Source organism: Condylura cristata, unplaced genomic scaffold, assembly GCF_000260355.1.
Source record: "Condylura cristata isolate star-nosed mole 26May11 unplaced genomic scaffold, ConCri1.0 scaffold00030, whole genome shotgun sequence".
Classification (NCBI taxonomy): Eukaryota; Metazoa; Chordata; class Mammalia; order Eulipotyphla; family Talpidae; genus Condylura; species Condylura cristata.
This window is the reverse complement of record NW_004567131.1, coordinates 15,164,790-15,172,955: the sequence shown is the minus strand read 5'-3', so window position 1 is coordinate 15,172,955 and position 8,166 is coordinate 15,164,790. Positions and strand designations below refer to the sequence as shown.

Sequence of the window (8,166 nt, the reverse complement as noted above, 5' to 3'; positions counted from 1 at the left end):
TTACCATCACAGTTACAACTGTCTCCTTGGTTTCTAACACAATGAGCAACTCAAAAAACATATTAAAATAAATCCAACTAAGGTAAAATATCTCAAAGTCTGGAAGACAGTTCTGTTCTTTAAGGAGACTAACAGAATAAGGCTAGCAAAATAGATTGAGTCACAAATTTTATTGGAAATCAAAGATTGATGAGGATGGTTATTTTGCCAATCATGAATTTCCAATATTGGTAATAGTAAGAGGCAAGTTTAGTCACTATGACAAGGCTTTAGTTTCTGTGACTGGGTATACTATATAATATATCACGTACATGGTATGTTTAATGATAGGATGCAGTCTGCAAAATGTACCCTGAAATTATTTTGCCATTGTGTGAATGCTGTAGTGGACTCACACAAACCTGAAAGCATAGTCTGTACATACCTATACTGTAGTATAGACGATGGCTCTTAGGCTACAAAAACCCTGTGTGGCATGTTACCATGTACTGAATTGTGTAGGTAATTCTACCACAGTAGTATTTGTGTATCAAAACAAAAAATGACATAGAAAATAATTTAACAAAATATATAGAGGATAAGTGATGGCACACTTAATGGGCATACTCGGTTCGTGAGAGAATGGTGAATGGTGTGAAGCCTAGGATGTTGCTGCAGATACTGTAATATTTCTAAACATGTACACATAGGCTGCACATAGTCTATACCGAGCTGATCATTTTGTTTTCTTTTTCTATAGCAAACAGCTTAATTTTTTTTATTTAATAAACTTGTGATTTTTAAAAAACTTTTTAACACATTTGTAATAACACTTAAAATACCACACATGCATTACTCAGCTGTACATTCCTTATAGCTTTATTTTAAAGCCTTCATTTAAAAAATATTATTTATATTATTTTGTTAAAAACTAAGCTATAAATACACACATAAGTCTTGGTCTGTAAAGAGTTGGGATCATCGCTATAATTCCCCCTCCACATCTCAGACCCCTGGAGGAACTTCAGGCAGTGTTTCATAGAGATGTCCTGTCCTGTGAGAACGGTGACTTCTGCTGTGTATCATAAGTGACCTACTTGATATCTCTTCCTGAAAGTGTTACTCTGTTAAGATACATGTCCATGTTGGTTGGCTTCTTGTTATATTCTACTGTAGGTTAGCTTGTAAGCATATAATGTGCCATAAACAATCTTATCTATCACTGAAAACATTTTGCTTTGTGGGCTTATGTTTTAAAACATTTTAAGAAGCTTCCTGGGGCCTGCAAAAGTCTGCTAGCTCATTGTGAATTTTCTTTGTGACTTTTTTTTTGTCTTCAGTTTCTTTTTCTATTTACCTCTTCAACTTTGCATGCCTTTTGCAGTTCCAACACCTCCTCAATAGAAGCATTTCCTCAGGAACCTCCTCTGGGACCTCCTTAATGTTTTCTTCATACACATCCAGGTTAAAGTTGCTTGCATTTCAACAACAACTTTGTTAAACTTTTCAACCTTCTAAAGCTTGACCAATCCTTTGATGTCATGAATTAACTGCTTGAATATCTTCTTCCAGGTGCCACTCATATACTCTTTGTTGATACTATTTCAAGGTCAAGCAAGGTTCTTGATACAATGATAGAGGTTATAATCTTTCCAGAATTGTACTGGTGGTGTCTTCCTCAGTTGTAGCAATAGCCTAGACAAAGGTTCTCCTCAGATCACTGACTTTTAAGGTTGCGGTAGCTCCTGGATCCATTGTTTGGAATAAAGAGGTGGGGTTTGAAGGGAAAAAAAACACCATTTATTTATTGCGCTTAAATAGCCAATGAAAAGAGGATGTTCAGATTCATTTTGAACAATAAGCACAATCTTGAAAAGTGTGTTATTCTCCAAACATACTTCTCCATCTCACTTTCATAGCAATTCAGGAGGATAGCATCTTACAAAGAGAAGTCGGGCATGTCTCTCACCACTTATTTTACCTCTAGTATACTGGCAATGTGTGTTTACTGATAAGCTTGAAGGTTGGAGGTTTCACTGTGCTCTATCAAAGGACTTTTAATTTATAGCCTGTGGTGATACCCCCAAGCAAGTCTGTTTTCCTGTTCTAGAAGTCTTGAAACCTGGCATTGACTTGGCCTCCTGATTAATAAAATTCCTTTGAGGCTTACCCTTCCAGAATAGAGAGGTTTGATGGGTGATGAATTTTGCTCTTATTCGTAGTTATCCTCCACAATAGTTCATCTGAATGTTCACACATTTTTCAGCTACTTTAACAGTAACTCATAAACTCACCACTTATGTAATACTCAGCATCATAGCTGGAGACAACCTTTTCTTTCAAGATCACAATTTTTTGATATTTGGTCTTGGTTCTGAGAAGGATATGCTTCTTTAATCCAAATTGTTAGAAGTATCTTTGTATCTGATATAGGCCTTTCTCATTTTTGAAAATCTCAATTGCTTTTAATGAAACATCTCTTTTTAAATTTTTAATTAATTTATTTATTATTTTAGTAATGCTTGCGGTCTTTTCTCAGGTGTCATCCCCATAGAATTTCTACCACCAATTCACCTGGGCACCATCACCCTTTCCAAAGGACACAAAAAAATTAATTTAATGAAATATATCTTTTAACAGATTTCTTTCCTTTGTTTTTGTTTTCCAAGAAAGGTAGAAAGGCATGCCTTGCTGGCTAGCAATAATCATCACTGGTTTTCAAATTTTATATTTCTTAATCACTTTAAATTTTGCTTCCAGGTCAATCACTAGACATGCTCTCTTATTGCCAACAGTAGCAGTGAAATTCATACATTTTGAGACATGATGAACAAAACACGAGATTAGGTCAAATACTAGAGAAGATGATGCTAATGGCTACATGGTAAACAGGAGATGTCACAAGGCAGTGACAATTTGGGTTGGCCACATATATGCAGTGTGCTATTGAGCTTCATGTTGACTGCCATCCAGGTCCTGTTTCTTTTCTAAAATCATGACAGTTAAATCATAAAATGCCTGCATGTCAAAATAGTATATTGTGATGTGTGTTCAAAACTGTTAAATGCAGTAAAAGTCTGACTCTGATGCACAAAATACATCCGGCCTCAATTGCTATTTTTAGCTATGAAAGTGAAGTAAAAATCTATAACCTAATCCACACATTTCAAAAAAAGTTTTTCAAATAACCCAATAGCTATTGCATTTAAAATGAAAATTATGCAATTTCTAAATTTGTTGTTAGAAAAATTATTCAGTGAAGGATTAAAGGTATTTCAAGAAACCCTTTGTGAAAGGTCACCAGGAATCGAGGACATGGTCTCTGGGAAGAGAGGTTTTATTAAGGGCCAGTTGCCAGGTGAGACTCTGAACCCAGGCAGGGGTGGCAGAGTTGCATTGAGAGAAGAGTGAAAGGGGTTTGTATAGGCCCAGGAAGCAGGGAGAAATGGCATGGTGGAAAATTTTGACAAGGAATTGGAAATTTATTTTCTGCCCAGGCTTGCATTAGCCAGTGGTGACAAAGTGGTGACAAGCAAACCATGAGTTTATTGCTCCCTAATATCTTCATCCTTGGGGCAGCAGCTCTGTCCATGTGTCTGTGCTTGGCTGGTGCCTGAACCAGACATTCTGCTCATGTTTATCTATTTTAACTTTCATAATCTGTGTTTTGAATGTGTCCCACATAGTATACCTTACACTTAGTTGTAATGTTATCAATGTTTGAGGTTCTAATATGTTTAGGGATTTCTTCTTAAAGTTGATAAGATAAACTTCAGTTTCACAGTAAAATACATAAAATAAGTATTTATACACTATTATCTTGGCATCTTACTAGATTAATTTGACCGTCTTGGGTCTTTCATTTGTTCGGTTATTACAACAGCTAATTTACTTTTAACAATCCATAAAATCCAGAAATTTTATTAATTTCTGCCTAAGGAAAAAGAATTAATACAAAATATTCCAAGTTACAAAAGAAGAAGTTATGTTTTAAAACAGAAAATGAATAGCAATTAAAGCATTTATCTGGATGATTCATATAAAGAATGCATTTTTTCTCACTTGCCTGAATAAATTTCAAAAACAATTATCAGACTCATTTTTCAATGTTTGCTTTACTGATGAAACTTTAATTCATGTTCAGCTCATGTTATTTGCAAATTTTGGCTATTTTCTGGCCATCAGAGTGACCAGGTGAAATATATTACATATGATTCTTTTAAAATGCCTATTAAGTCACACTCTCAAATTTGAAAGAAATACCTGAAAAATACTCTAAATTACAGCCTAATATTTAAATTATTATATCAGGAGTTCCACAGATGGAAGAATGAACTTCTACTGAGATAGTTACCCTAATGGAAATAATCACTACTTCCTGAATAGTTTAACTCTAACTTCAGTGGCCCCACCCATCATGAAGTGAACCAGCCTTAACCAGAAGCCCCTTTCCTCCACTGCATTCTGCTGTTATTCTAGGTTAGCCTTTGGGGGCAACTTCCAGCATCTCACCCAGATGTACATCTTTAACAGAAATGGAATCATTGAGACTCTTAATAAGAATGAAATTCTACCCTTGATAGTGGAAAGAGAAACTCCAAGAGAGTATTTCTAATTGAAATCAGAATAAGCAAAGCACAGATGTTAAGTCCTGTTTAGAAAGAAAAGAAAAAGTTAAATTAGGACTGGGAAAAGACTGGATAGGGATCAGGCACAGCTAAGGGTACCTGGAATGCTAGTATCTAGATTCTACCAGTTTGAAGAATATATGCAAGTGTTGTGAATATCACATGGTGCAGCATCAAGGTAAATTATTATTTATTTTCCTGACAGTTTCAAGTCAATTCAGTCTCATAGTTGCTCAATGAAATATGCCCTCCTTTTTTACATGTGCTTTTGAGGCCAGCATGAAGAATACACTGATAATGCAAAGTGTTGCTATCACTTTTAATTTACCAAAATGCTGCATTCACATAAAAATACTACCTGTTTTTGAGCTTATTAACATATACTTAATTAGTTAAAATTTATTGCATTCAAAAGTGTAATTTGCTTCTGTAGAATCCCAATATAAGACGTATAATTTTTCTATATAATATTTAATCCTCTCAGATTTGACCCAATATTTAAGTCTACAGTGACTATTTTAGGTTCTGATTCTATTACCCCAAAATGCTAACTATCTCTCCTGACTTTATGTCATCTACAATTTTGAAAACTACATGTACTAACTGGCACAAAGTTTTCATTATAATTGTTTCTTTCAGCACAGGGGTTATTCCCAACATTATTTTTCCTATGTTAGCTAGACTTTGTCAAGTCTTAATGGCTTAGTGCATCCCTTAATTATAGCCTTTTTAGTAAATAATCATTTCCCAAATAATTAAATAAATACTATATAAATATGTATAGGTATACTATGTCTGTATACTATGTGTATGTGTATGTGTGTATATGTATGTGTGTATATGTATCCTATGTATGTGTATGCATATATATGTGTATATGTACCATGTGTGTATGTGTATAAATGTATATGCATATGTATGCTATATAAATATGTATCATTCATCTCATAAAAATAAGTAGAGCAGGAAAATATAAGATACATAGGATAATAAATCATTAATCCTTAAACAACTCTATGTTGTAGAGTTGTAGTACAATTCTATGTACTATTCTTAGCCGATTTTACAAAAGCTTTGGGAAGTTAGTTCCATGCCCTAGTCAAGGAGCTAAGTAAACTGCAGAGCTGCATTTAAACCTAGAATGCCTCTCTTTAATGTTATGGTCATATCACTCTTCTGCATTGATTTCTGAATTATCAAGACTGATAATTTAGACAAATTTAAGGAGGAGTCCAATCTGATTGTAAGATACTTACACCTAGGATGAAGCAGATGCCCTAATGCCCAGTATTAAATATTTGGTAACATTTAACTTAACAGGGAGATCCTCCAGTGGCCAACCTGCCATTGGATATGGCTCCTTGGATAATGACCTTAGTTAAACAATTCTCCTTTCCCAAGGGAAGCAGATGCGATTTTTAATGGTGCTGGAAATACAACATATCCTTCAACTCCTGTGAACACTAGGAATAAATCAAGCTAGTTAATCACATCCTCTCTCAGGAACATGGGGTCACTGAATCCTCCTACTACTATCATGTCTGTCTTATACCTCCCCTGGTCATCAGTATGTTCTAAAGCACAACCTCTGTGTGGCCCTGCATTGAGTGCTGTGTCCTCCCATGGACTCTAAGTGTATGTGAGCTATAAGCATCTGTGGATCAGGCATATATAGACTTTGACTATCCCCATAACACAATTATAAGCAAAGTAAGCTAGTCATTTTTATAAATACCTCCAAATATAAAGTAAAAGCTTAGTTTTGAAGAAGCAACATAAAATCAGTCTGTATGTTTGCAACTTAATTATTTGATTTTCTTATAATGTATTGTTGGAAGTAGGGCTGCCTTGGTTTTGTTTCCTCTGATATTTCACCCAGCATGCACTCACCAGTATATATGATTGCCCACAGCTTTATCAGTCACTCAGCTATTGTGTATATGTCTTTGGCCACAAGCAATGTGATACGGTGTGTTTACTAAGATGCAGCAGTCTTTATTTTTAATTCCTTTTTTAAAAGCAAAACAAATTTTGACTTTAACAACCTAATATTTATCTTCAAAAAAAAAACTTTTTCTTTAAATTCTAAATGATTGACTTCAAGTGAATGTTATAATTTAAATGACACCATATTGATATTTTTAAATGTTTTGTTGTACAAGATCTCATTAGTTCAGTTATAACCATCTGTAGAAATGAGGAGAGGATACATTTCATATTTTTTATTACTTAGCTAAAGGTTTTTCCAATTTCTTCTGAATAGAGTCATTTCTTCCATCACTGAGGGTGTTTTGAGTGTCAATTTCATCTTTTTGGGCACATTTAGATGAAGACAGTGAGGCTTTGGTTTGACTAATCAGTTCTTTTTATCTTCGTTCCTAAACCAACAATTTAAGCTCTAAAACATAAAAATTATTTAATATTTTTATTCTAAACTAGTAAATAATTGAATTATATAAATAAATTTAATTTAAAATTTTAGAAAAGTTTAAAAAATGTGGGCCAGGCTGGACCCTGGTGGCACTTGCTGTCCAACAGTCTATTCAGCCACCCAGCTGGGCCTGGAGCTGGGGTGGGAGGAGGGGCCATGTCCTAGGGGCAGATGAGTGGCACCAGGAGGCTTTTATCTGAAAGCTTGTGGTGGTGCTCTGGCTCCTCTTCTCTGAGTGTGGAATAGCAGCACGGCTGAAGTTCTTCAGTCTCAGACCTATACCTGTCTGTCCTGTAGGTATGGGCTCGAAGTCTTAGTAGACATTGCTGTCACCACTATGCCCTTCTAGTTTGGAGAGGTAGCTCTGGAGTAAAGCTGGGATCAAGTCCATATCTTGTTTGCTTAGTGCAGTCAGTGTTGCTGGAAAGTTCTTTGTAAATCAACTCTCTGCCCATGCCTGTTGATGTGGTCTATACTTGGGTGAAGGACACATATCTTGAACTACTCAAGATAATACAGCAAGTCACAGAAAAGATGGGGTATAAGCAGAAAGCATTTAGGGAAATCCTTGGGAAGAACACAAAGGGGGCAACTAAGAAATGTGGGAAGCAGTGCATTGTCAGCTACACACTGAATCAAGGTGCTGATACTTGTCCTGGACCCAGCCCTGTTCGCTGTCCTCATGCCGAAAGACCTTCATCCATCTTTTCACTCTGTCAGTGACATATTCAGTGTTGCAATGCCAAAAATTGCTACCATTAATGGCTCAGCTGTTGCTTGTGATAATATTGAAAGTGCTGCAATACCTACAGAGGAATGTGCATATGAAAGAGCAGTTTAGAGAAATTATTTGATAAAGAAGTCCTTGAATTAGTACTAATGCAAGATTTGGCTTTCTTTCTTTGTTTTTGTTTTGTTTTGTTTTGTTTTGTTTTTTTGTTTTTGTTTTTTAAAAGATTTATTTATTTGTGCATACACAACTGGGGTACAGGCCAGAGATGCAGGGATGGTGAGAGGATTCACAAGAGACAGAGTGGGGAGCAGAGCAGGTCGACTGATGAAGTGCACTGCTGAAGGGAGCAGTGGGTGGGTCAGGAGAGGTCTGTGGCACCATGTGGGTTGCCTCTG

General features: G+C 35.6%; 1 pseudogene; it reads left to right on the top strand.

Moving 5' to 3' along the window:
• Positions 1 to 3,294: 3,294 nt before the first annotated feature.
• On the top strand, positions 3,295 to 7,879 carry LOC101629872 (annotated as a pseudogene).
• Positions 7,880 to 8,166: the final 287 nt, after the last annotated feature.